The 24,662-nt window shown below is 39.6% G+C and overlaps 1 long non-coding RNA gene across 2 annotated transcripts in view; it reads left to right on the top strand.

Annotated features, from left to right (window-relative positions):
- The window catches only part of LOC103238163 (uncharacterized), a 364,800-nt gene that overhangs the window by 140,305 nt on the left and 199,833 nt on the right, over window positions 1-24,662 (top strand). The gene's annotated exons all lie outside the window — the stretch shown is intronic.

Raw genomic sequence — 24,662 nt, 5'->3', positions numbered from 1 at the left:
TAACTTTTTATATTATTGCTCATTTAATTGTTCATTTTTCATACTAGACTTTATGCTCTGGGAAGTCAGCAATCATTTTTATCTGCTGTAGTGATCCCAGCACATATCACAAAGCCTGGTGCAATTTGGGTGCTTCATCAGTATTTGTTGAATGAATGAATGAAGTGATAAATTTTCTATTGCACTATAATTATGTGTGGTGTTAAGGTGAAGTTGGGAGAAATAAGATTTTTGTGGTCAAATGGGTTTGGAAAGTGCTTGCTGTAGTGCAGGTAGATGGGTTTTCTTACTGCTAGAATGTCACAGTTTCAAGAGAACAAAAAGTGTATTTTCAAGAAAGGATTAGAATATACTCTATTTTTCTAAGTGTATTTCACCATGGAATACTCTTTTTTTTTTTTTTTTTTCCATCACAAAGCATCCTGTGGCAATGCTGTCCATAAAAAAAGGACAGGGGATATGATAGGGGACTTTAAATACTTGAAGGGCTATTGTTTATAAAGAAAGAAAAAGGACCAGTGAGTAGAAATTGTAATGGTGCATTTTTTGATTTTGCACAAAGATCTGGCTAAAAATAAAAGCAGTACAAAAATGGAATAGACAGGCTCCTAAGGCAGTGAATTCTGTGTCCCTGTTTAAGCAGCTTTAACCAGAAGCTGAACACTCCTGGGGAGAGTTGCAGGAGCTGAATTATCCATAGACTAGAAGATTGTATTAGGTGACCTCCAGAGTCCCTTCCAAAGCCAAAGTTGTAGTAGTCTGTATTTTCTCTTTCTCTTTTTTTGCAAGTTTCTTGCCAAGAAGACATTGTTGTCTCCTCAATGCCCATATCCCCTGCTCTAGTGCTTTGTTTCATAGTAGACATTTAATAAGAATTTGCATATTACTTGATTGGTCTTTATGTTGTTACAGAAATTAAAGAAATGCAATGGAGACATATTGGCTGTAACATAGAAAACTTCTGTGTAAAACTAGTTTTCTTATAATTAGAGAAGAGACAACCTTAATAGGAAGCCTGTCTTGTGGAAATATGTAGAAACATACGATTTAAGGGTATGGTATAATTGCTGATGCTATCTTTCTATATTTCTTTCCTCACAACCTCAAATCCAGAATCCTCACTCCCATTTTACTGGCGAACCTTGACTTATAACAAATTAGTTGTAATCATGTGGATGGCTTTGTTGTGAAATTTGAAAGCATATTGAATGATTCAGACATCATAAGCTAATTATCTGCTACTGTTAGACTGAATATAGAGGGATGGTCTTTTATCTGGATTCTGCTATTTATGTGTTTCTGTTATTTGGCTTGCCATCTGGCCAAACAGTAACATGTTGGGAAGTTAGGAAATATGCAGAGGTTGAGTCCTTTGGTACCAAACCCAGGCTAGTGCTGTGTGCTTCAGGCTTTCTTATAGGACTGTTCTTAATTCAAGTTTCAACTCTGCTTGCTGTTGTTGTCTGTGTATCTTGCAATTTGTTTTTATTAAGTTATCTAGAGTTGGCTTTTGTTATATGCTACTAAATGAACAGTAACAAATGTAATGTGTTTAGATGAAAAACATGAACATTGCAGGTATGAGAAATAAGAGCCTAGAGCTGTGCTTTCCAATAGAAGTATAATGCAAATCACAGATGTAACTTTAAAATTTCTAGTAACCACTTTCAAAAAGTTAAAAAAGGTGAAATTAACTTCAGCAATACCTTTAATTCAACATGCTATATTCAAAATTGTATCATTTCAACATAAAATTATTGTAAAATTTGAGGTGTTTACATACATTCTTTTTTATTCGTAGCATATCGATTTGTATGGTAACATTTCATCAGAGGTAATTGCTATCTACGTAGATTTCATAAAACTTACAATGAAAAAAGTAGATTCACTTACTTAAGTTATTCCAAACACACTAAAAACTTTTTCAATAGCCCAAATCATTACTGACAAATAATTTACATTCAGTCTCTTGCTCACACTAGCCACGTTTTAAAGGCTGTCCAATTGGACACTGCAGGTCTAATCCTCACCTCTAATTGATCATCATATGAAAGACTCAGACCTCTCTACAGATCAGGTTTCCATTACTTCCCCAACCCCCCACCGTTCCCTCTTCTAAACTTTCACCTTTCACCATGCTTTACTGTCAGGATCCAGCCTGGAAAGTGGAGCACCTTATGTGGTACAAAGAATTGCCGACAGTCAGGATTTCATATAGAGGATACATTACACAGCTGTTAGTGGGCCAAAAGAGCATAAAGGCAAAACTGAGATAATAATAAAAAATAGCTACCACCCTTGGAACTGAGGAAAACTAAAGGAATGGCCCCAAATTAGGAGCTGGGAATGCAAACCCCATCCAGTGGGTGTTCAGGTTTCTGTTGAGTCACCGTACCCATGCTGCCGAGGCTGGTCTGAAAGTGACTCAGAAGCTGGCTGTAGTCACATACTGATGCTAGACCCATAGACCCTGCTGGAGTGACTCCGACAGGAACATGTTGGAATAATAGGAAAGAAGCCGTTTTTGCCTTCTCCCACCTTCTGGTTTTGTTTTTGCTCCTTACATCATCCGGGTTTAACAGGAAGCCAGTATGCAGAGCTCCGGCCTGGGCTTCATAGAGCAAAGGATAGAAGCATGAAGTTAGAGCTGAGAAAAAAACCAGGTAAATAGCTGGCATAGATGTCCCTGGTAACTCTCACCCCCCCACTGCAGGAGCAGCCCTTAACTTGCACGGCTAACTCAGTTCCAGCAGAGGGCTCTGACTGCTGTCTTCCTATTACTTTGACGGTATCCAGTTAGAGCCCTTTGGGAAGAAGGCCTTCCTGGGTGTGTTGGAGTTTTGAGAGTAGATCTCATTGTCTAGGTCAAGACTAACATAAGTCAAGAGTTCAGCTCAAACGAACCAGGCTGGTGTTGTAAGTGTTTGGGCCCCGGCGAGGGAATATTTTTGTTATGCTGATTCACCTATGACCAATTCCATTTTTAGGAACAGCTTTATTTTCGCAAATGGTTAGTACCTGGAGCCTAACTATGTTTCATAGCCTATCTGGATTTTGCTGTACAGTCCCACAAATGGGCACAAAGGGGACTTTTAGTCTTCATCGTGTCCCTTCTATGGGAGGAGGGAATTACCTTTCTTTCTCTTTAAAAATGACTTTGAAAACACTCGTTTTATGACAACGCAGAGCACTCTAAAGAGATTTGCGATGTATCTATCATTCTTGAAGGTAAGACTCTAGAGTAGCTGTGCTTCTTTTCTGAGAGGGAGATAGATGGAGCGAGGAGGTGCTCTGATGAGGCTACAGCAACTAGGTGCAGTCCAACGGATGAGCAAATTATGATGAAGTCCTAGTTCCAGGCCTTGACTCCAGTGCTCCATTTCCCCATTCACATTCAAAGGCAAGTGGGATTATTTTTGTAAGAAAGATATATTTGTAGACTTAATGCTGCATATGTTTGAACTCTTTCCAAAATGATGTATTCATCAACGCTTAAAACATTTTGAAAGCTCTGTGTAATGGGAGGCCGCATTAGCCATTTCCTGGCAATGCAATGTGTTTGTGTTTGGGTTACAGTTCAGTTCTTGGCTTCCTCATCACACAGCAGTTGGAACGAGTCTTTGAATTAGCATGAAATGACACGGTTTATTTTGTTTAGTCGATTTGGTCTTTACAGAGCTGGTGCTCATTGCTCCTGAGCCTGTTGTGAGCATTCGACTCTGATAGGCTGGAGGGGAAGAAAGGAGAAATCCCGACGATAGTTTTGACTCTGAGTTTCTCATTAAAAAGGAAAACAGCCAATTCCCCTGCCACCCTCTGTTCCTGCCACAAAACAAAAATCAAGCCATGGCAAGAATCTATACAGAAGAATAAAACTCTCATGAAAGAGAATACTTTGTGTTTGATTGTAGTATGCCCTCTCTCCTGCCCGAGCCTATAAAGGTAGAAAAACAAAATTAAGCTCTACATTTTCTGGCTTTGCCTACAATTTTACCAAAAAAAGCCAACATAGGTGAATTAGAATTTCCCCCTTTGGGATGTGGAAATAATCAAGACATAAATTACAGGGAAGTTAATGAACTCACATCCTGTAGTATTCGACACCCAAGGTTTTGCTCTTTTATTTGGAATCCTCTTAACACTTAGAATCCCTTCCTTCAAGCAAGTTCCTGGCAGATGTTTTATTGTTCCTATTGTTTTTCTTCTGAGGCTGTACATTAGGTTAAAATATCACAAATAGCTGCTATTATAGTGAGAGTCACAGAAGCTATAATTCTTCGTGACAGGCAGAGGAAATGTGACATGTCTAGGAAACCCTGTCACTGATGTTAACACTCAGATCTTCAGGCAAATGTTTAATGACAGACTCAGCATACTGCACAAAGTTTGTTATCTACCAAGCAAAAGGTTACACTCGCAGGAAACTATAAATACTATTTGGAAAATGTCTCTAGACAATGATGGGTTCTTTCTCCTCCTCTTCACCTCTTAATCTGTAATTGTAGGATAAATATCACATCTAAGACAAATCAGACAGATCTTCTTTCTTACCGTTCGTGTTTGTATATCCAATTATCTTATTTCCAGGTAGCATCCAGGGCACTGAGTGAAGCAATCTTTCCGGGTTTTAATCTGATGTTGGTATAGACATTTGAGTCCTTCAAAATCTTGTAAAGTGTGGTCATTGGGAGTAGTATATAAATGTTGGCAGGATTACCCAATTACCTGCTAGTGATCTCACAGCAAAGTCACTAATATTATATATCCAACAATAAAAAATCCCCCAAAACAAATATTTCATGATATAATTACATAAAACTTTAGTGTTGTCTAACTTGGAATTTCTGAAACACAGCACTGTAGACACGTTGGGCTGGATAATACCTTGCAGGGAGCTGTCATGTGTATGGCAGGAGGCTTAGCAGCATCACTGGATCTACCCTGTAGATACTTGTTGTACCCCATCTACTACAGTTGTGACAATCAAATATGTCTTCAGATATTGCCAGATGTCCCCTGAAGGGCAAAATCATTCCTTGTTGAAAACCATGATGAAACTCTATGTCCCTTTCTATTTCTCTTTCCAGTCTCCAAACTAATGATTCCAAATGGATATATAGAATTTGTCATGCCATCTTGTAGGCCAAGTATACAGTTCTCAATACTCTCCAAAAAGGTCTTGCAAACATATGTATGTTTTTCTGCTCAAGACATTCACAGGGTATTATCTGTGGTGATAAAAGGAAAACTTCAGCCGAATTAAATTTAAAAGATTTAATTGAGCAATGAATGATTGGTGGATTGGGAAGCCTCCAGAATCACAGTAGATGCACAGAGACTCCAGTCCAGCCATGTGTTAGAAGATTTATAGACAAAAAAGGGAAACGACTTACAGAAATTGGATGTGAGCTACAGAATGGCTAGATTGGTTACAGGTTGGCATTTGCCTTATTTGAACACAGTTTGAACGCTCAGCAGTGGATGAATGGTGGAAGTATGGCTGCTGGGATTGGCCAAGACTCAACTACTGTTATAGGCATATACTCCTAAGTTAGGTTTTAGTCTTGTCTGTCTATTAAGCTAGGTTGCAGTTTGTCCACAAGGACTCAAATATAGAAGTAGGAAGTCCTTCTCAGGCCATCTTTAGTTTGCTTTAACAGTGGTTCTTAATGTGGTACATATATACCATGGAATACTATGCAGCCATAAAAAGGGATGAGTTAGTGTCCTTTGTAGGGACATGGATGCAGATGGAAACCATCATTCTCAGCAAACTATCACAAGAACAGAAAACCAAACACCGCATGTTCTCACTCATAGGTGGGAATTGAACAAGAGATCACTTGGACACAGGAAGGGGGAACATCACACACTGGGGCCTGTTGTGGGGTGGGGGAAGGGGGAGAGGGATAGCATTAGGAGATACACCTAACGTAAATGATGAGTTAATGGTTGCAGCACACCAACATGGCACATGTATACATATGTAACAAACCTGCACGTTGTGCACATGTACCCTAGAGCATAAAGTATAATTAAAAAAAAAAAGGAGAAAAAAGGATTGGAAAAAAAAAAGTGGTTCTTACTGCATTCCACCAATTACTATAGGTACAAATGTATGTTTGTAGTCACCCTTCCTATATACACAGCTGGTATTCAATATGATAAAATAGAGAAATAATAGATTTTTTTTTTCTAGATCACTCCTCATTTAGAACTCTCATTATTTTGTTTGCTTTTTCTTCATTTTTTTTAAATAATGTAAGAAAAAAATGACTAGGAAAGTATAAAGATAGAAAATTAAAATAGCCCTAATTTCATCCCCCAGAAGTAATAATTCTTAACCATGTGGTTCATTTTCTCCCAGTATTCTTCTGTGCATTTTTATTTAGTGCTAAAAATCTAATGTTATATTCTAGGCATTTATCCTATGAAAGATTTTTAGAAGCATTATCTTAATGGCTCCTCTTGCAGAAAATAAGACCACCATTTCGGAATGTAAGATGCTATATACAGGAAGAGCATTGCAGGAGGAAGACAGTAAAGAGGAAAATTGCCTTGTGCCAAGCAGGGGAGTTGAGATCTGGTGAGAAGGATCTTTTACACTCATATGAGGGAGGTGAGACCTCTTATACATAACAGGAGAAAGGAAGGTGAATCTCTTACTCATAAATTAGCTAACTTCAAAAAACCTACATATAAAGGGGTCTGGTCACACAGGCTTGAAAGGTGTCCCAGAGATTTGTCTGTAAAACATTAAAGACCTGGCTTTTGTTTTCTTTCTCTAAATACAAGTAGCACTCACTTGTTATGGAGGAGCTGATTTCTTCCTCATTCTGTATTATTCCATTTTGTAAAGTAACTCATTTTACTATTTATAGTTTTAAATAGTACATTCCTTAATTCAACTGATATTATGAAGCCCCTGCCAAAAGCAAGGCTCTGTGCTAGGTACTGAGGGCTGAATGGTGACCACAGAGAACAAGGTCTCTGGTCTCAAGGTGCTTACAGGTCACTGGGGGAATCAGGCAACCACCAAGTAAACCATGAATGAACAACATGCGCTCACCTGGGGAAAGATGTCTACGTTGCAGATTTTAATGTTGATATGATAGTGTTTTTTAACATCTCAGTCTAGTTCTTCCTTGTCTTAGACTCTCCATTTTTGAATGGTTTCTCTAGGGTTCATAGGTGCAGTGTCTTTAGGTGGAAATAAAAAGCATATGTTATTGTTACTTTTTTTCAGTCCATTTAGAAAATTTATTGCAGAGGAGGTCAGTTTCTGAATTCTCTTCTTTTGCACTTCTCTTTTACATTGTAAATTTTTTTCACAGGCCTCATGACTCTTTTCATTCTTACTAGAAAGTCCTCTTAGATTGTCCTCTAATTGGCTATTAAAAATCACCTTTTATTCTATTTTATTTGATGCATATATTTAATCTATGTATTTTATTTTATATATTTATTTTATTCATTTATCCATCTTATTTTATTTATATGCAACTGAGCTTCTGAATTTTAAAGGTGTGGCTTGATGAGCTTTTTTTTTTTTTTTTTTTTTTTTGAGACGGAGTCTCGCTCTGTCGCCCAGGCTGGAGTGCGGTGGCGCGATCTCTGCTCACTGCAAGCTCCGCCCCCCAGGTTCACGCCATTCTCCTGCCTCAGCCGGCTACCACGCTCGGCTAATTTTTTGTATTATTAGTAGAGACGGGATTTTACCGTGTTAGTCAGGATGGTCTCCATCTCCTGACCTTGTGATCCACCCGCCTTGGCCTCCCAAAGTGGGATTACAGGCGTGAGCCACCGCGCCTGACCGGCTTGATGAGTTTTTACAAACATAAGCAGTTGTGTTAATCACCACCACACTTGTGATACAGAACATCCTCCTCATTCCATAAAGTTCTCTTCATTCTTCTGCAGTAAGTTCCCTCTCTCTCCCCTAACAGCTTATGATCTGCTTCTTGTCCCTATGGTTTTGCTTTCCCTATAAATTTATGTGAATGTAATAATAGTTTATAGCTGTTTGTGTCTATTTTCCTTCACTCAGCATAATTCATTTGAGATGTATTCATGTGGTTGTGTGTATGAGTAGTTTATTCCTTTTCATTGCTGAGTAGTATTCTATTGTATGAGTATACCACAATTTGTTTATTCATTCACCAGTTGGTAGACATTTAGATTGGTTCCAGTTATTGGCTACTATGAATAAAGCTGCTATGAACATTTGAATATGACTATTTGTGTGGACATTTATTTTCATTTCTCTTAGGTTGGGGCAGCAGAACATTGGATCCCCCAAAGATACCCATTCCTTAATCTGGGAAACTGTGAATATGTTACGAAGTATGACAAAATGGAATTAAGACTGTGGATGTAATCAAAGTTGCTAATGAACTGACCTTAAAGTGAGGAGTCTGTCCTGTATTCCAGCTGGGTCAATCTAATCACATAAATTATTAAAAGTGGAGGGCCTGTTATCCTTAGCAAACTAACACAGAAACAGAAAACCAAATACTGCATGTTTTCACTTCTAAGTGGGAGCTAAATGATGAGAACACGTGGGCACAAAGACGGGAACAACAGACACTGGGGCCTATAGGAGGTGGTGGGTGCAAGGAGGGAGAGGATCAGGAAAAATAATGAATGGACACTAGGCTTAATATCTGAGTGATGAAATAATCTGTACAACAAACCCCCAGGACACAGGTTAACCTATGTTACAAACCTGCACATTCTGTACATGTATTACTGAACTTAAAAGTTTATTTATTTATTTTTTTTAAGTAGAGGGCCTTCCCTGCTACTGTAGAGAGAGAGAGATGGCTCCTTGAGAAGGACATTGCTAGCTCTGAAATGGAGATAGAAGGGACAAGGAATACAGGCATTCTCTGGAAGCTAAAAAAGTCAAGAAAATGGGTTTTCCCCTAGAAACCCCAGAAAGAAATTCAGCCCACTAACACCTTGATTTTAGCCCAGTGGGAGCTGTGCTTGAACTTGTGATTTACAGAACTGTATGATAATACAGTTGGGTTGTTTTAAGCTACTGAATTTGTAGCAATTTGTAACAGTAGTCATAGAGACGAATATATGGGTCTAGTGGGATGGCTGGGTCATGTGAAAAGTGTATGTTTAACTTTACACAAGCCTACCAAACTGTTTTCCAAAGTGGCTATACTTTTACTGACTTTTTAAGAAGTAGGATTAGGCTGGGTTCTAAACATAGATATGTTTCTCTACCAGTGTTTATTTATAGACAGACTTCCAGATCCAGAATCTAGAGAAAGGAAAAAAGCAGGAGATGCCCATCTGTTTGTCTATCAGTTTGGGGGATTTGGGAGAGTGCTGAATAAGACCCGTAGCCGGGAGGCTTTCACAAGGCCATTTCCACAGGTAGTATTTCCAGAGAAAGGTTCTGTCATGCCTATTCCTCTGATTGGTGGGCTCATATTGCCATAGAGGCCAGAGGAAGCAAAAGGTCTAGACTTCTTTACCCTTTTCATTCCCTTTGAGCTCACCCTCACTCCAACACTTGCTATTGCAAGTATTGGCATTGGTGGTATACAACAGTGCCTACTTCTACTAATGGGGGTCATTCTCTTTTGCCAGTTTACACCACAGGAACTGCATCTAATTGAAATTCATCCAAATTTCTAGTTTATATGTGAAGCTACTCCTGATTTGCAACAAGGGTGAAAATTTTTCTCTCTAAGTATTTTTCTGGCCATTTCAGCATGAATTTTGAAGAGTCCTAGTATTAAAGAAAAAAAAATATTCATGCCTCTTGTTAAAGGGAGTAGGGAAGACTTTATTCAAAGGACACTACTATAATGGAAGTTTTGCAGTAGGGGAGACAGATGAGGCCCATTCCAAATGCAACAAGAACAAGTAAGGAATTATAGTCAAGGAATAGGGTTGGGGTCAGTGGATGGAAAACTACTAAGAGGAAATTTCAGGGGTGAGGGAGGATTCTAGCTAACCCAGCTTGACAGGATGCTTGATGAAGACAGGCCAGGGTGATCAGATATCAAGGATGGGGCATGAGAAATTTGATCATGTATGAAGAGTGGAGAATTTTTGCTAAAATGACCTGGCCTGATTCTTGCTAAAACTGGACTAAGGGAACCAAGGACAGAGCCATGGTTGGAGCATGGTTGAAAACAGAATTTAGGGCTGAACACTTGTGGCTCATGCCTTTAATCCCAGCGCTTTGAGAGGCCAAGGCAGGTGGATCACTCGAGGTCAAAAGTTTGAGACCAGCCTGGCCAACATGGTGAAACCCCATCTCTACTAAAAATACAAAAATTAGCCAGGTGTGGTGGTATGCACCTGTAATCCCAGGTACTTGGGAGGCTGAGGCACGAGAATCACTTAAATCCAGGAAGTGGAGCTTGCAGTGAGCTGAGATTGCACCACTGCACTCCAGCCTGGGTGACAGAGCAAGACTCTGTCTCAAAAAGAGAGACTTGGTCACTACTGGGCAACTGTGCTCAAGCTGGTACCTTGGTCTTTGATAATTATTTTTTAAGATACAGTGTCACATATTTAAGAGGTTTTTGGAAAAGACAATTGTCCTTGCCATTAATTTTTAAAACCGTGAAAGACATGAATTTTACATAGTCAATAGAAGGGAAAATATGATCAGGAAAATATATATTAGCCAAGCTAATATAAAAACAGTACCTATTGTCTGTAATCCAAACAATCCTTATGAACTGTGAAAGAAAATCATGACAGGTAGAAAAACAACTTTGTTACAGGATTGCTGTTAAATAGCTTGAATTTGAAAGATGAAGCCCTATGATTTAAGAATTTTACTCTTCTGGTTCTTCCATTTTTCAGAAAAGCAGTTTTCAATTTTTTATGAAAAGCCCCATTTCCAGATCATGGGCCAATGGTGGAGTGAATTTGAAGAGGGGCTGGGAAGATCCTGTACATGTTGTATTGTGTCACCAAAAAGGTGTCAGGGTGGCAGAGTGCTCAAAGTGAGGCCAGCATTGTCCCTGTGGGAGTCCCACCTGCTCTGCAATCTTGCCTGTCATGTGTTCTTGATGTGGACAGGATTCTGAAGTGCTTTGGTGGCCATTATCATGGCTGTGTCTGATTTTCTGAATCATGCATGGCAATGACACCCAGATGGGCTCTGTTCCTCAGGTTCCATTTCTGGAGCACGGATGTATCTATTGCGGGCGTGTTATCTTCCACAAACAGCACATGTTACGTTGCCTAAAGGGATGGCAGCCTGGGCTTCTTGGCCCTCCATGAAGCATGGCAGAATTCCAATGGCACATCTGCAGGCAGACTTACATGTGTTTAAGTACCTATTTTCATACCCAATAAATCGTCAGCGAGGTAGAGTCACATCACATAAACCTTTCAGTGGCTACCGGTGCTTTTAGGACAACCAAAATCTTCAGCACAGCCGACAAGTCTCTCTGATATGATAGAGTGTGACACTAACACCAGTTTTCCTCAATAGAAGGTTTTAGGTACACTTTATCTATCCTTGTGCATGCAAACCCCAACACTCTCTCCATTGGCTCTTGCCATCCAACCAGTGATTTCTATAACAGGGTTACAACAGAGGTTATGAGGGCCTTCAGGATGGCTCTTAAACAAGCTGCAGGGAAATCATAGTGGCTTATGTTAGTGGAGAATTTTTTGAGGTAGTCATACCTGTCTTCCAAATCTTTACCTCTCAAAGTTAACAAAAAAACAAAAAAAAAACCCCATCCACTGTGAATTCCCCCACGTTTTCCCAGCCCTTGCTGGAGAATTCATCCCTGTTTGGTAGGTATCAATGCTACATTTCAGCCATACCATACAGAAATGAAAATGCAGGCTGGGGCTCTGCTCTCCCTAACCTGGTGCTTTGTGTTCACACTCAGTAAACACTGAAGTTCAATCACATTCCTCTCTGCAGAACATAGTCAATTAGGCTTCTGCTAGTGATTGTGTATTCTGATTGTACACAACAGATTGTCCTTTTCCTCAAAGGTTTAAGAGAAAATTAAACAGTTTCCAAAGTTTCTAAAATTTAAACTCAACTAATGGGCTTACTAGCCATAATTGAGTTGGTGGGTCCTAAGCCAGATAAGGACCACTAATTGTTTAGTGCTTTTATGTTAATTGAATTATTTTCGCATTAGGAAAGCTTGCTATTTACCAAGTATTATTAATGTACCATGCCCTTCGTCCTCACCCCTGCTTTTAGATGCCTATAACTTGAACTTCTTAATAAAACAATTCTAAGCCCTGAAATATACTATCGTTTGTTATTGTTATTTTAAAATACTAAGCTTTCCTGAAATAAACTGGCAAATAATTCTGTTTGATTTTATCTTTTATTTTTGAGCTGAACATGTTATGTGGAAATAAAAAAACAAAGCATATGAAAAAGAAAACCATTGAAAATCTGTCCCTTATCACTAGTTTCTTGGGGAAATTTATCTAACATTATTTTTCCTTTTTAGTATGCTTGTTGTAATCCATTTATTTTCTTTTCACTGCTTGTCAAGACTTCATTCTGAAACAGCACTCTTCCCATGATTGTATTTCTGAATCCTCTGAGATCTCTGACTAAATTGTGCGGCACATGTGCTGCTGTAAGATTTCATTGAAAAGTATAAAGAATAAGGGATTTTGTTTTCTTAAATTCCCTTTAGTATATAAAATATTTGGCGAGTTGCTGATATCTTTATTTAAACTTCTTAAAAAATAGGCTATGATTTATTTTTTATTTTTATGCTTGACATCTCTAACTATGATTTTTAATTGGCGTTACTACATAAAGGAGAATGTACCATAACATTGTGACCTTCTGTTCTGCCTGGTTATTTACGGTATTCCTTGGTGAGTATTCCATTTTAGATCCAGCAGGCAATAACTGGTGATTGTTCTAAATACCTGCTTTGATGATTTGAAATAACATTAGAATCATGACTAGTATATTCTATCATCCTACCCTGCCCCCAACACACATACGTTCACCCTAGGAGAGGAGAGCAAGCCAACTGGGAACGAAGACAGAAATCTGAGTAGCTAGAGCCAAATGTTTTTAATCTGCACATGGCTATGGTAGGACAAAATCTACACTGCCTACTTAATCCATTCTGGGCTCACAATCCCCCAAATTCTTATAAGAATGGGACTTGCTTTGATGATACACTTGCAAGTGGTGTTATCAGAAAACTGTATTGGAAACAGGATGATTGTGTAAGGTGAACATTAATGCTATTATGTTTGCCTTGGCACTAACCTGAGAAACTTGTATAATGTGGCTTATAAACCATCTTTCTTGACTATGAGGAAGACCTCATGAGGACAAGCCAGGTAAAGAGGTACCAGCTAGGGATTGGAGTAGCTGTGCCAGGGGGAATCAGGAAATGCACCACAAGGGCCACTGGCAATGAAAATATAAAATAGGTTTTATTGAGGAAAAATTTATAAGCAGAGAAGTAGCAGGGTGCACACAACTCCTCAAAAACTCAGTATACCATGGCTTGTGCTGGACAGGGGAGGACTGCATGTATCGTGGCTGATGAGTCATGGAGAGGAATCCTGGACGTGTGATCCTGCATATACATAGGGACTGCAGGGGCAGGTTACGTCTATGCCATTGGTGTAATCCCAGATGCTTCTAGATCAGAGAAATGGGTTTATTTGAAAGAGGAACCTTCTGGAATCCAGTGATTTCTATTAGACTGTTCTCTGTTAAGCCAGCTCTCTCCTAAACTACCAAACCAGAGGAGGAAATGAACCTCTAGGGTTATCAGATTCTCTCTCCTCTGAGTGATGTGCAATGAAACATCATGACGTTATTTCTTAGGACAAGGAAGTGGAGACGAAATCAGTAAAAGAACAGAATACTACAGAGACAATGAACCTAGGGACATTGATGAAACTGCAAAGAATCAAAACCAGAGTGAGAGAGAGTGCATGTGTTGATGTGATATGATTGTGTATATGTGTGTGTGCACCCAGCACTATACCCCTAGAAACACCACATGGAAACTCTAAACAAAGTATTAGAGGGCCGGGCATGGTGGCTCATGCCTATAATCCCAGCACTTTGGGAGACCGAGATGGGCGGATCATGAGGTCGGGAGATCGAGACCATCCTGGCTAACACAGTGAAACCCCGTCTCTACTAAAAAAAAAAAAAAAAAAAAATTAGCTGGGCGTGGTGGCAGGCACCTATAGTCCCAGCTACTCGGAAGGCTGAAGTAGGAGAATGGCATGAACCCAGGAGGCGGAGCTTGCAGTGAGCCGAGAGCGCACCACTGCACTCCAGCTTGGGCGACAGAGCTAGATTCCGTCTCAAAACAAACAAACAAAAAGAAAACATAGCAAAGTATTAGATTGGTGCAAAATTAATTGCAAGCAAAAAACCACAATTAATTTTGCACCAAACTAATATATAACATTACTTTTATCAACCAACTTTCAAAAAATTAGGCTCATAACTCAAAAAGTTATGTTAAAAATTAAAAAAATAAGCAGGGTGGGGAGAGGAGTGCTATTTTAATTATAAGTGGAAATAATTGAAGGTATGACCACATTCAGCTACCTCTTGCCTCCAGAGAAATTCAGAATCCTACTAGAAAATTTACAGTGCTCAACTTAGATTCTACCATAGGCACAAAAGTGCAGTAAAACCAGCTCAGAGAAGCATGTTTTGATTACTTATACAACACAAGAAGACTCCTGTCTATGTACTTCATTTTTTCTGGGAAAAAAATGGAATTTTGCATGATAATCTGCAGAGTGTGAAAGGAGACAAATGCCCTGGTTTCATTTTTGACATGCCAGGAAATGCTCTAAGAGCAACAGAGTTAATGCTGCCATAGAGTGAAGAGCTGATATAGCCCCTGGAGAAATGTTGGAAGTGGAGCTGATGCCTCCATTTCTCAGCTCCAGATTCCTGCAGGGCAGTTGGAAGCTGTGGTGGAAACTCTGGCCACTCCTTAGCTTCCCTGTCACAGTCATAACTCTTGCTGGTTACAGTAAAAAACATTTCCAATAACACCCTTCCCAGAAGAAGAGATAAATGTCCAAAGGCAAAAAGAAAGTAAAATAAAATATCAAAAAGTGGGGGTGGATTGAGGAAAAGGATTAAAAGAGGGAAGAGGGAGTGCCACATTCTTCAGGTCTACCCAGGACATCTTTCCTGGTTTATGATTCTTTCTCTGTTGAACCACAAAGAAAAAAAATGTATTAGGACTCTGAATTCCAGGCTATATTGTCTGTCAAAGGATTTACCAGTTAGAGAACCAATTAATTTTCTGCTCCCACAGCTCATGAGGCTATAAAAATAGGATCTTATATGGCCTTTGAAATGTTGGGAAATACGCTGTCTTCTTAAGAGAATTGAAACCTGCTTTTATCTTTTCAAAAAGAAAAAAAAAGAGCAACATTCTGTGGCTTTCACGGTTTTCTTTCAGACTCTGTTCCAAGATCTGTGGCTTTAGTGTGTATGCGTAAGTGCACACACACACTCACACACACCACGTGCATATTTGCACACAGCAATGCAGAAGTGGTTTGCTGTAGAGTTAATGTAGATATTTTCTCCTTCCAAGCAAGTGATTATGTCCTTTCTTCCATGGTCAGATGGATGATTTGAACAGCTTGGAAGGGCAAGGGCAAGAAAAGCTTTGATTTATCTGCTGCTGAACTGATTTAGACAAATGCAAGAAGATGATACATCACTGAATTAGGGCAAGCAGGACAATAATGAGAACCTAAATTGAGTGACAAGTGCACACTAAAATCTATATTACCACTAAATAAGCAGGCATACATGTATACACTGCACCTTATTTTATGTTATAGAGTGGTACTCATCATGTTTCAGAATAGTTTAATGAATGCTTTAAATCTGTAATTAGTAGGGCTTTTGCATTCTCACGAGATACTGGCATTGTGGTGAACTATCCAATAAATATGATACAGAAATTCAGATCCTCTACATGGAACTATTGTCAGAGGAAAGAGTCAGAGAAACTGAGCAAGTATTCAATCTAGCAGGAGCAAATTTCAAAACTATACTATCCTTGCAGTACAGAAAAAAAAAAAATGTCCCATATACCCTCAACATGAAACGAAAGGAAATAGGAACAACAGAGGAAAAGAGTTGCTGTCTCCTTGCATTTTGTCGTATTGATTGTGTCTGCCAATCAGATATTCTATTCTATTTGTTTTTCAAGAATTCCTGCAGGTGATCTGGGTTGGAGGTGAGTTCCCAGAGTAAGTAACTGAAAAAAGAAAGCAGGGTTCCAATGAAACCTAGAGGCAACTGTGAAGTGGTGGAAGAATGTTATTACAGGTTCACATGAGGCCTGAGGAGTTGGATGCAGGCTGAGAGGTTTGTAGCAGTCAGCACCGGCCAGTCCTACCTGGATTGTCACGTTATTGATGGCTCAGGGAATGTCTCATTTTTGTTTGCATCTTGCATCAAAGCAAGATGGCTTTAGATTTCTTCCCTTGCCCATTAAGTCAAGGTGCAGTTTTTGCTTCAGAAATTTCAGAATCGAGTTTTTCCAACACTTCTTTTTCTGATGCATTGGGTTAAATATGGATGATAAAAAATTAAAAAAAAAGTCTTTCATTCAAATGACGCCATGTTATTTGTATTCACACCCTTGTTTTGTATTTGTCACCTGTTTTCTTGTTGTGCTGAGTGTTACCCTTAGGTTGACCTGGCTGTTTGTGTACACCCGGGTACTGCTAGATACATAGCTGAAATGAATTTTAAAAGAAGAAAAAAGACATTGGAGGCTACAAACTAAAAAGAATTCTATGCAAATGACCTTACACAATTATATCTAAAATCAACATACTAGAAGGTCAGTAAATATTATTATTCCTCAAGACATTTCGAGCAATTACCTAATATTGGGTGAATAGTATTTCCATACCTCATGTGGTGTACTTGATAGTCTTTATTCTCACAAAAGATTCATTGTTAAATGTGTTTTTGGGTCAGCTTTGATATTTATCAAACATACTGGCCTCTGGTCTTTACGGATCCTGCTGTGCCCGGCTAGACTGGTTACTTTTGCCCTGGTTCCTGAGAATGGCTGGATAAAACTTCATAGTAGAGGACTGGGTATACAGTCTATGACACCTTTAGTGGAGTGATCTAAACCTTGACGTTCAAACCTTGGCAGCTTCATCACTAGTCAGGGCCCACCCAAAGCACTGTTGTGAAAATAGGTAACTTCTTTCATTCTTTTTTTCCTCTTTGGATGCCAAATGACTCTATGGCGTCCTGTTGGTATTCTCTCTGGACTGGCTTCCCCCTTTTACTGTTTTACTTGTCTCCAAATGAAAACTCGAATTCATTTTGTCCTTGTGACTCATTAGCTGATCTGATTGATCAATGTATGTACAGTTTTTCTTTTTTCTTTCGTGAGATGGAGTTTCGCTCTTGTTGCCCGGGCTGGAGTGCAATGGCGCAATCTCGGCTCACTGCAATCTCCGCCTCCCAGGCTCAAGTGACTCTCTCGCCTACGCCTCCCAAGTTGCTGGGATTACAGGCACCGTCCACCACATCCAGCTAATTTTTATATTTTTAGTAGAGACGGGGTTTCACCATGATGGCCAGGTTGGTCTCAAACTCCTGACCTCAAATGATCCACCCACCTCAGCCTCCCTAAGTGCTGGGATTGCAAATGTGAGCCACTGCGCCTGGCCTGTATGTGCAGTTTTTAACCCTTTGACAAAGGGTTACATATCAATTTTAACCTGCTCTTCCAGATCACTTCATATTTCAGCCAATGCCTTCCATGTCTAAATCTGAAGCAACAAATAACAGTGGAGATACTAAATAACCAGGTGTAAGAGACCCAGAGCTACTTGGATCCCTGCTGGAAAGATTCCAAAACTTTATCCTGAAAACTCAGAATTTGTAAAAAAAATTAAAAAGACAGTGATATCTATTTCATTTTTCAGTTTAAATGGTGAAAATATATGCCCTCAGGATCTAGAATATGCTTTTCATGTATAATGTTTCCTTTTTCACATTTGTTTTAGTAAATACTAGAACTAATGAATCCAAATGGTAAATAGTTTTAACAGTACAGGAGAGTATCAAATAGAAAAGTAATCTCCTTGTCTCTCCACTCCCTGTCCCTAGACTTACTTCCCAGAGGCAACTGTGTTGGGCAGTATTTGTTTTTAGAGTTTCTGGAGGTTCCCTCTTAAGTTGAAATATTATTTTTATGCCTCTATTTCTTGATTCATCAATTATCAACATTATATTTTGACTTTCCTATGAAAATGGGGAATTTAGTGCACTTATGTTACCTTTCATCTAGCGTTTCCCATCTATTTCCTGATTTTTATTTTTGTACATTATTTCTAACTTTTTTTTTTTTTTTTTTTTGGTGAGATGGAGATTTACTCTTATTGCCCAGGCTGGAGTGCAATGGCGCGATCTCGGCTCACCACATCCTCTGCCTCCCAGGTTCAAGCGATTTTCCTGCCTCAGCCTCCCCAGTAGCTGGGATTGCAGGCATGTGTCACCACGCTCGGCTAATTTTGTATTTTTAGTAGAGACGGGATTTCACTGTATTGCCCAGGCTGATCTTGAACTCCTGACCTCAGGTGATCCGCCCGCCTCAGCCTCCCAAAGTGCTGGGATTACAGGCTTGAGCCTCTGTGCCCGGTCATTATTTACAACATTTACATTCTGTTCTGCAGTGCTGTACTTACAAATAAATCTTTTATATTCTGTCTAATTCTATGGTTCTCAAATAAACAAAATAATTAACATGCTTAATATTATAATTATGTAACTGATTTACTACAGAACTAAGTAGAACATTGGATGCAGGTGGACGGTAAAATAATTAAGCAAGTTAGATTTTTGCTATTGGAAGTGAAATTTTTAAAGTTTGACAAGTGAATTTGTCTTGTTTTCTGCTTCACTTTCTTCACTATTTTTGTGTCAAGATTTCTCTGGTTCCTCATATACTATGTCATTTCTTTGTGAGATGCTGTTTATTTTTTAAACTTTTGCTGGTATACATTTCTTTTTTTTCCCAAATGTCGAACATGAATTGTAAGCTTTGGGATATTCTGCATCCAAAAAACATTGTAAAACAATCTTCACACTTTGTTCATAATTTGGCTGTTGTATGAAAAATTCAAGAGAACTTTCATCTCTGGACTTTGCTTCTTATTTTTTAGTTTTGACTATGGCTTCTTCCTTTGCAGTTAACCTTTTTTTTTTTTTTCTTTTTGGAAATTTCTTAGATCTATAGTTTATTCTGTCTTGAAATTTTAATAGGAGTTGGCCGGTTGTGTGAATCTTAAGACCTTTGCCTTTTCAACTAAGGCGAATCTGCTTTGATTGTTTCTTTTATGTGTTCATAGTTTTCCCAATACCATTATCTGTTTTGTGTTTATGGAGCTTATCAAATGGATAGTAAACATTTAAAATGTATCACCCTTTACCTTTTTCTCTTACATTTTCTACTATCTTGTCTTTTTTCTCCATTCTAGAGGATTTCTTCAACGTTATTTCATGTATCTCCAACTCTGTGACTACCTTCATATTATCAGTTATCACATTCATTACTTTAAGTTAGCCATCAAATTTCTAATTTTTTAAGCTCTTGGATTATTCCTTTTTTGTGACAGCTTATCCTTATATTAAGGATAAAATATCTTCTTGAATACTGTTTAGGATATCAATTAAATCTTTTGAAAGTCTGTTTTTTCCGTAGGACAAATGACTCCACTAGGAGTCAGTGTTTTTTGTTTTTGTTGTACATCCTGGTCGTTGTCCTCCTATTCTTTTGGATCTCCCTGGGTGTTAGACGCTCTTTTGTTTATTTATTTTCGCGAGTGGAGAACTGTATGATTAGTGCAGGTGGATGTGGGCGGCTGCTCGCCAGCAGGTCTTGCTTCTGAAGAGTCCTGGCTGTGGAGTCTGTGTAGTTGGGGGCACACATTAGTACAGTAGTTTTCTTTGTGGGGCCCCTGAATGGGGGAACTTGACTCTGGGAATGGAGTGCTTTAGTCGGCTTCACTCCCAAGCTGCCTTTCCTTTCCCATTTTGTGTCATTAGGTTTCATTATTATCTCTCCTGGAGGTCCAGAGTCACCTCAGACTTGGCATCTTTCTTAGGACCCAGCTCCCTCGCCAAGCACCCTGACTTCCTCTTCAGGCAGATGACATACTTTTTTTTGTTAGAGCTCACTTCTTGGGCTTTGAGAGTTCACTTCTGAGGGCAAAATCCCAATTTGGTTTCATTTTGTCACTAATCAGTTAATTCTTTTATACTTTTTTTTTTTTTTTCCTCTGCCATTTCAAGGGAACATGGAGGAAGAGAGTCAAAAGATGAGTACACAAGTCTGTCATTTCCTGACCTGCGCCTCCCCTCTCCTTACTGTGATACTGGTTCCAATTAAACCAAGACTAACCAACAAAATGGGCAATTATTTCACCTGAAATGAAATTACCAGTAAAATTAACAAAATCCAAATTATTAATTAGCTTTTATACACTTTATGAAAACTCACTTTAGCTCCAGAGAACACAGACATCTGAATGTCAGACTTAAGCTCTTTGATGGCCGGGCCCATATTTAGGACATGGAAATGTCCCGAAGTCTCCATATTTAGGGACAGAGAAAGGAGGCTATCAGGGAAAATCGGCAGAGCCTCCCACCTTTCATAGAAGCATGTATGTCTCTCTTATATCCCCTTTAACATGAACTTCCAACTCTTCTTTCGTCATGTCTTAAATTTCACCACTCTAATGTCACAGAATGGTGAGGTGTAGACAGGACAACGGTAAGTCAGTATTCTTACATTTTTACTTTATTACTGTGAGACCAACCACTGACCTGTAGAGTTCAGAGAAATACATTTTATATTGCTGAAGAAACTTTGAATGTACCCTTGAACCTAAAATAAAAGTTTAAAAGAAAACTGTAAGAGATTTTGCACTGAGAGATGATATACTTTTTAAAGATGTAGATCACGGTGTCTGACCTTTTGGCCCATTGAAAGAAGAATTGTCTTGGGCCACACATAAAATACACTAATGATGGCTGATTGAGCTAAAAAAAAAAAAGGTCAGTGCATAACTTTTGTGTATTCCATCACCACAGATTAGCAAAAAGTTCCCCTCATTCAAAGGATTGGACGTTGCTGAAGCTGAAGAGAGTCAGGAAATATGTACCTGAAAGGCACATGGAAGAGACCTATTACCTGTACAGTATTTTATGTATTGTGATGTGGAGACCCCAGGTGTCCATTTATATCACTTATTCACTCATTCGGCAAGCATTTTGAGTGCCTGTTCTGTGCCAGGCACTGTGTCACGGAGTGAGGGTACAGTGATGGTGAGGAAGACAACGTGTTTGCTTCATAGTAGAGAAGTAGATATAAGCAAATTTATAATGTAATATAAGGTAGTGCTAAGTGCTTAGTTGGTATAAAGCAGAGTGAACTAGTAGAGAAAATGGTGTAATGGTGGTAGGGAGGGTGGCCGGGAGCAGTAGTCTTCCTGAGGAATGACATTTGAACAAAAACCTTAAACCTACAGTTTCCGAACTGTCTTCCGAGGAACTCACAGGGTTGCTACCAGATATTTCAGAGTTTTGAGGGAAATGCAATATTATTCAACATCTGTTAGATACTGCACAAACTAGTAGCTTAGGGTGATTCTGACAGTTTCACATGAGATTATGCTGCTTTCCTTTCAGTGATGATTTATCTTTGCAAAGCTGAGTTTTTGTTGTTGCTGTGGTAATGAGTGAGTACACAGTGAAAGCCAAGAGGAAGAGATGAAGGTGGCAGGGTCCAACGTGATTCCAAAGTTTGAGGAATTGTGCAGTGCCTAACAGGTGCATACAGCCCACTAGTACATGTAGAGACAGAAAAAATGTGGAGATTAGTGTGTGTAGAGACAAATATATTTACTTCCTAATTCCCAGAACCTGTGAATGTTACCTCATATGGTGAAAAAGTGAGTATTACTTTATATGGCAAAAGATGTAATGAAGTTAAGGCTCTTGAGAGAATGCATTTATCCTGGCTTATCTGAATGGGTCCTAAATGGAATCACATGTGTCCTTATAAAAGAGAGACAGAGAGAGATTAGACTCAGACACACACAACGGACAAAGTGGTATGAAGGCAGAGATTGGAGCGATCTGGCTACAAGCTAAGGAATGCCAATAATTGCTGCAACCATCCGAAGCTACAGAGGTATGAAATGGATTTACCCTCTAGAGCCTCTGAAGTGAGCGGGGCCCTGACACCTCAGTTTCAGACTTCTGGTCTCTAGGACTATGAGAGAATACATTTCTGTTATTTAAAACCACCACGTTTATGGCAATTTGTTACCATAGGAATAGGCTAGGAAGTAGTCCTAGGAAACTAATGCAGTAAGTGATTATGTTATTTACAAAGAAAATTAAAATATTATTTATTTATTTATTTATTTTTGAGACAGAGTCTCACTCTGTTCCCCAGGGTGGAGTGCATTATCATGATCTTGGCTCACTGCAACCTCTGCCTCCTGGGTTCAAGAGATTCTCCTGCCTCAGCCTCCCGAGTAGCTGGGTCTAAGGGCACACACCACCATGCCCGGCTAATTTTTTGTATATTTGTAGAGACAGGGTCTCGCCATGTTGGCCAGGTTGTTCTTGAACTCCTTACCTCAGCTGATCTGCCCGCCTTGGCCTCCCAAAGTGCTGGGATTACAACTTTGAGCCACTGTGCCCAGGCTAAAATATTATTTTAAATTTCAATTTATGCATATCATTTCTTAAATGACCATAAATGCTTACTATGTTGTGTGGACTGAACTCCTTATACACAGAACTGTTCAGTATTTCTTTTGCCTAACAGTAGACGTGAAAATACTTCTGAACTTTCATTGCATGAAACAAAGAAGTTTTGGAAATTCTTCCTTACTGTGAGAGAGTAAGCAGTGAGTTGTTTTGAGGGCAGTGTGTTCCAGGAAGAGGCAAAATCAAGGGCAGAGGCCCCGAGGCAGGAACACACATGGAGAATCCCAGAGCAGCAAAAGGCCGGCATGGTGAGGTGTACTGAGTAGAAGATGAGGTCAGGAAGAGAAGCAGATTTGGATGATGTACGACCTCACAGGCCAGAGTAAGGAATTTAATTGTGTTATGAGTTTGACGAGAAACGTTGGACAGTTTTGAGGAGAGGAGTGATATGTGACAGGATTTGCACTTTCAAGTGAACGTCTGGCTGTGGGTTGGAGAACTGTCTATGGGAAGCTGATTTACGAAAGTAGAACACATTGGCTCCGGGCTTGCTCAGAGGCCTGGATAAATCTTCGCCCCATCTTTGCCACCCTCTTCTCTTGGTTTCTCTGTTTACTATCGGTACGTAAGACTCTAGATGTAGTAGAAATGATGAAATGTGCACACAGGGCAGAGAAATTCGGTATGTTTGCCACTTGGTGTATCGCTTTCTGGAGGTGAAGCCCTCTTCCAGAAGTGTATGAATTGACTACAGAGAAGAAAGAGCAGGAGCATTTTATCACATTGCGTAGGAATGGAGAGGGCCAGGCACTAGAAGGTGCTCTGTGGGGGCAGCGCAGGCTGTCAGGATGACTTCAGCAGTGTGAGTCAGCTTTCCTAATGACAGGAGCAGGACCTCCTTGGCCAAGGTGTCCAGTGTGGTGAGGCTTGGGGCCCAGCCATCTGTTGAGGAAGATGGTGCTATTTATTTCCTGTGCTTGGCAGTTGCAAGGAACTCCTTCGAGCAAAATATCTTAGAGGCATAAGGTAATAAGATAAGTAAAAGCAACAGAGACATTACTAGGGCCACAGCTGGGGCAGAGGCAGACCCTCCCAGAGATGAAAAGAGCAGATGGGGCTCTCCCAATAGCATCCTTGGTGCAGAAACTGCCGGTGTGTGACCTTGGGAAACCAAGGATGGATCCCATCTCCTCTTTTCCAACAGCCTTTTAACTCAGTTTCGTGATTCAAACCCATGATAAGGCTAATAAAAAAGGAATTTCCTTTGTAGAGGTTGACTCATTCCCAGTTCTAGTCCCACTGAACTCTTTGCTGGTCAGACCTACGTGTTTAGTTCTGGACGTCACATGGAACCTTGATGAAATTTTTAAAAATGGTAAACCAAAGTTATCTTGATTTTCAACAGTCCCAGGTTCCCTCTTGAACCACAGCTTCTCTGCTCCAAATCACTGATAATCATTGATTCAGCTGAAGAGAAAATAACAGCCTACAACAGTGAGAAAAATATTTTTCGATTTCGAGACTCAAATTCGATTTTTCTTGAAATTATAAAGAAATAATAATCTTGAAAGCCAGGCTGTGTTGAGACACAGAGGGATTTCCCATTTTCTAAAGTTTCCCTTATATATCAAGTGTCAGGCATGGCAGTCTGCACATAGAGCTATAGGAGAAGCCAAACTTTGGGAGGTGGAGGATAAGACAGAGCAAAAGTTCCTGCCATGCTTTCATTTATACAGTGCAGAGCAGAAGAACAGCATTGGTGGGGAGGTGGCTAGATTGATGGGCTTAAAATAGTGCTCTCCCTTGCCTTCTTCCTGCTGCAGTCTGAATCATGTACACAGACAGCCCTGCCTTTTCCCCTGGGGGAGTGGAGAAGGGCTGGGAAGCCCATGCATTAGGCAGGTTCAGAGTT

The sequence above is a fragment of the Chlorocebus sabaeus genome, chromosome 11 (assembly GCF_047675955.1).
Source record: "Chlorocebus sabaeus isolate Y175 chromosome 11, mChlSab1.0.hap1, whole genome shotgun sequence".
NCBI classification, from domain to species: domain Eukaryota; kingdom Metazoa; phylum Chordata; class Mammalia; order Primates; family Cercopithecidae; genus Chlorocebus; species Chlorocebus sabaeus.
This window is presented reverse-complemented; position numbering and strand designations above follow the sequence as displayed.